This window comes from Protopterus annectens, chromosome 3.part0, assembly GCF_019279795.1.
Source record: "Protopterus annectens isolate FY-2018-M chromosome 3.part0, PAN1.0, whole genome shotgun sequence".
Taxonomy (NCBI): domain Eukaryota; kingdom Metazoa; phylum Chordata; order Ceratodontiformes; family Protopteridae; genus Protopterus; species Protopterus annectens.
The window spans coordinates 794,625,739-794,630,738 of NC_056731.1; the positions used below are offsets into that span (position 1 = coordinate 794,625,739).

General features: G+C 46.4%; 1 protein-coding gene across 1 annotated transcript in view; it reads left to right on the top strand.

Annotated features, from left to right (window-relative positions):
• The window catches only part of NKD2 (NKD inhibitor of WNT signaling pathway 2), a 420,097-nt gene that overhangs the window by 99,042 nt on the left and 316,055 nt on the right, over positions 1 to 5,000 (top strand). The gene's annotated exons all lie outside the window — the stretch shown is intronic.

The window sequence follows — 5,000 nt, forward strand, 5'->3', positions numbered from 1 at the left end:
TAAATTACCTTTTGATAAGTAGTTCATTGCTAGTATTAGATTTAGTCTTGTTAATCTAAATAGACGTTAGTTATTGTTTGTGTGTATATAACAGTCCTGTTATATTAGAGAACCAGTAGAAGTTACTGTTGTTTGACAAGCCTGCATTTTTCTATAGGCTTCCCTTTTTGTCATAGCTATTGCTGTTAGTTGCCAAATATGTCTCAGCAGGAGAAGGAAAAATCCAAGTCTGGATTTAAAAAATACCCCAAATGTGGACAAAAAATGTCCATCACTGATGGACATACTGATTATGTATACTGTCTAGGTGAGGCACACCTACAGGAAGACTGTTCCATATGCCACTCTTTTAGTTTCAGGGTGTTGCATGAATGTAAGAGAACTAATGGATAGAGGTCTATTGAAATCCTCTTTTCAGGAGTCACTGGATAAGGATGACCATGACAGACATTCTAAAACTTCTTTTGAGTTCATTGGAACCAAAGAAAAGCCCATCGACCAGTAAGTCAAGACCAGAAAAATCTTTAACATCGGCTCCACTGTCATCAGAGCCAACTGTTGCTATAGTTAGGAGCTGGTCCCTGATATTGGAGCCAGTATCTCCTACCTTGAAATCCCCAGTATTACAGTCAGTGGCTTCATCTGTTCATTCTTCTCGGACTTCAAGCAAGCTTTCAGATATGGACGCAGATCGTGTGGTGCAGAGTCTTCTGCAGACACCGCCGCTTACCAAACTTTTATCGAGGTCAATCCCTGGGACTTCGGAATCAACAACCCCCCCACCCCCACCACCATCTTCTGTTCCTCCTCCTATCTGTCTTGAAGTTTCGGAGCCGGAGTGCTCGGAGCTGATAATTGTGGACCCTTCGGGTCTGACGCCTACTTCAGGCTTGTTGATCCCGACTACCCTGACATCTTTGATGTTGACCGAAGGGTCTAGGAGCTGACACTCGCCGGTTGGGTCCGGGGAGGATAGTCGAACCAATGTTTCGATTCCGACTTTGCCTCTCGGGGCCTCGGCTCGGGTGAGCTTGGCTCCAACCTCGGGCTCAGAGCCCTCTATTCTGGTGCTGAGGAAATATTCCATATCTTCGGATCTGAGGGTTTCTTCGCATCGGGACCAAGGTGCCTTCAATGCTGTGAGGAAGGTGTTGTCCATGCCAACAACCACACTATCAGAACCAGCAGCTCCTTCCCCCAAAGCACTGGTGTCTACCTCTTCATCACACATCCTTCTAATGCGTAGAGACCCTGACCCTCAGGAAGCCCCATTGTGTGAGCCCTGCTCTTCCGAGACCTCTCCAGAAGCTCCAACTGAAGAGGTTTCCAGGAAGAGACTTTGCAAGAGGAAGCATCTAGCTCCCCACAAGAATCTGTAATTTTGGACACTGACTTAGATGAGTCAGAAGGGTCCTCACTGTCCCGCTCAGAGGATATCTCCTTCGCAGATATCCTGGAAATTCTTAAGTAGAGGGGTGGCTGGAAGTTCCTTAACCGTACTGATAAGTCAGTACTCCTGAAGGCTTTTGGGTCTCAGCTCTCCACCTCTTGGGTGTCTCCACCCTTTGATGAGTTGATTGAGCTAATTTCTCAAAGGATGTGGAGTCCTCAAATAACATGGAGCCTGTCCCTAGGAGGCGTAATAAATTTATAACTTCCCCTCAGGACAAGACCATCCTGACCAAAGGAGTGCCCGTTGATGCTATGGTGGTGGCAGCAGCCACCAAGAAGGAACTGTCAGAAACTTCTATGTCTATCCATCCTCCTAATAAGGATTCTAGGATCATGGACAGATATGGTAAGCGCATGTTTAGTTCAGTGACTTTTGCTTTCCAGTCACTGAACTGTCTAACACACTTTACAAAGTTGCAAAGGGATCTCCTGAAAGAACTAGGAGATAATCTATAGGGTTCAGTAGCTGTAGGGGTCTCAGAGAAAGTAACTTCCCAGCTCACTACCCTTAATTCTCTTGTAAACTCTTCCATGCGTCTGGTCTCCTTTGCAGCTGATGGAACGAGTAGGACAGCGGGGACAGGAATTGCTCTTAGGAGACATTCCTGGATGTGCTTATGCTTCTTTGCGGAGCCCTTTAAGTCATCCTTTATTAACACCCCTTTAGATGGCTCGTCCTTTTTTGGACCCAAAATGAAGGAAATGCTTACCAGGAGTCAGCAGGACAAAAAGACTCTGTTTGCCTTAGGAGTCTGCTTTTCCACCCCTACCAGACATTACCCCAAAGGACAGAAGGGAGGGAAGATATCATTCCGTAAAACTTAAGGAGCTTTCCAGGACACTCATGGTGAACCTCCCCTCTAGAAGCAGAGGAAGGGGTAACAAAAGAAGACGCCGCTCACATGGCAGAGGGGGTCCGCAGAACCAGGGTGACAGAGACCAGTTCTTTGGGAAGCCCTATCAGTGCTCCTGAGAGGAGGCCCGCCTGTCCATCTCTGGAGGCAGTCGGGGGATGCTTCTTTTTGTACCCAGATGCCTGGCTAAAAATAACAAAAGACAGCTGGGTACAAAGCATCATATCCAGAGGATACTCAATTCCCTTTGCCACCCCCCCCCCCATAAGAAAAATCCTGGACGTTCCACCCAGTCACAGGGAACAAGCAGCCTCCGAGATTCAAAGGTTGCTGGAAAAAAGAGTCATACAACCAGTCCCAGCAGACCAAAGAGGATCCTGAACTTACTCAAGGTTCTTTTTAGTTCCAAAGAAAACAGGGGATTGAAAGCCCATTTTGGATCTCAGCAGACTAAACAAGTCTGTAAGAAAGACAAAATTCTGAATGGTCACGCTACAGTCAATACTTCCCTTTTTAGGGAAAGACAATTGGATGTACTCGATAGATCTCCAGGATGCATACTACCGCATAAAAATGGACAGGCCATCCAGAGACCATCTGCACTTCCGGCTGGGAGCAAGTCATTATCAATTTCACGCTGTGCCCTTTGGTCTCACTACAGCCCCCTGAGTGTTCACCAAATGCATGGCAGTAGTCACGGCTCATCTGAGATGTTTGGGATTCCAGGTGATGTTCATCGTGTTACCCTGCTGCAGTCATCACACTTGGGTTATCCTGCCGTCAGGCGGTCCCGCAGTCGGCCTGAGTTCCAAAGTCTTGGTCCGGCGTCGGTTGCTGTCGCTTCTTCCCTGACATCAGTGTGCCAGGGGTATATAAGCGGCATCCGACACCATTTTCTTCAGTCTTTCTTGCCACACGGTATAGGATCAGAGCTAAATACCATTACTATGACCTTAAACCTTCCACCAGAAAGAATTTGTATTCTACGAAATTAGGTTCTGGACCTGCTCCCGAGAGAAGAAGCCCCAGTTTCAATGGTATTCAAATTGTTAGGGACAATGGTGGCAGCAATCATTGCGATTCCTTTGGGTCAGATGCATATGTGTGCACTGCAATGGCTCCTGTTCATCCAATGGTCTTTTCAAGAACTCCCAATGTCACACAAAATCCTGATAATGAATTCCTGCAAGAAGGACCTTCAGTGGTGGCTGACATCTCACCAAGTAACTCTAGGTCACCCCTTTGTTCTACCCACTCCCACAGCCACGGTGACCATGGATGCCTCCCTGATAGGGGGGGGACATTATCAGGAAAGAACAGCCCAAGGCACGTGGAACAGATATGAGGCTCACCTGCATGTCAATGTTCTGGAGATGAAAGCAGTACTTGTAGCATTGTAGTCCTTTCAAGACTCTCTCCCTCTGGGAACTATTGCAATTCAGACAGTGTGTCAGTGGACTGGTGCATAAATAAACAAGGAGGAACCAGATCTTCTCCCCTGTGTCAAGAGGCCCTGGGAGTTTGGCAATGGGCAACTTCCACCCAGCGCTTTCTGATAGCAACGCACATCCTGGGGAGATCCGATGTGATAGCAGACAAACTGAGAAGGGCGATTCTATTGCCTCATGAGTGGTCCCTAAAAGAAGTAGTGGATAAGATATTCCACAAATGGGGCCAGCCTTGCTGCAATCTCTTTGCAACTCCAACAAACACGAAATGCAGCAGCTACTTTGCCCTAATCCCCCCTCCGGGAGATACCCCAAGAGATGCATTTGTACACAATTGGCCCCTGGGTCTCCTTTATGCCCTCCCTCCTTTCCCTCTGATACCCAAAGTTTTACAGAAAGCCAAGGCTCTGTGAAGGACCATCATTCTAATAGCCCCTTACTGGCCTCGTCAAATTTGGTTCCCCTTCCTCCAGCCTCATCTGTTGGAAGAACCTTGGATTCTGGACCCAGTGCCATATCTCCTGATTCATTCATCAGGAGCTTTCCACCCTTCTCTTCAGTCCCTCAAACTGACAGCTTGGCTGCTCCAATTCCAAACATAGCCAGGATTCACAATCTGTCAGCTGCGGCTCAGTGTATTTTACCATCCTCTCTTAAATCGTCTACCAGGAAGTTATATCTTAACAAATGGAAAAGGTTTTCTATATGGGCACTTCAGAGCAATATTGATCCGTACCTGGCTTCAATTTAATCCATTTTGGAGTCTTGGCAGAAATTGCTAACTTTCATCTAGGTGACCAGGGGTGTAATATTATGTCACATAGACTCTCCAAAGCTTTTCTCCAGGGTACTGTTCATTTGAGACCACCCATCAAAGCTCCAGCTATGCCATGGAACCTAAATTTTGTTCTTTCCCATATAATCCTACCCCGCTTCGAACCAGCTGCATCTTGTGACTTGAAATATCTATCATGGAAATAGCTATTACTTCTGCTCGGAGGGTTTCAGAGTTACAGGGCTTGTCCATTAAACCCCCTTATTTGATTTTTCATAATGACAGAGTCCCACTCAGGATGAATCCTTCATTCTTACCTAAAGTTTGCTCTGAGACAAATCTCAACCAATCTATTGAATTGCCTGTATTTTTCTCTAAATATGCTAATAAGATGGAACATATGCTGCACAAACTTGATGTTCACAGACAACTTTTATTCTATTAAGACAGGACCAAACATTTTAGGAAAAC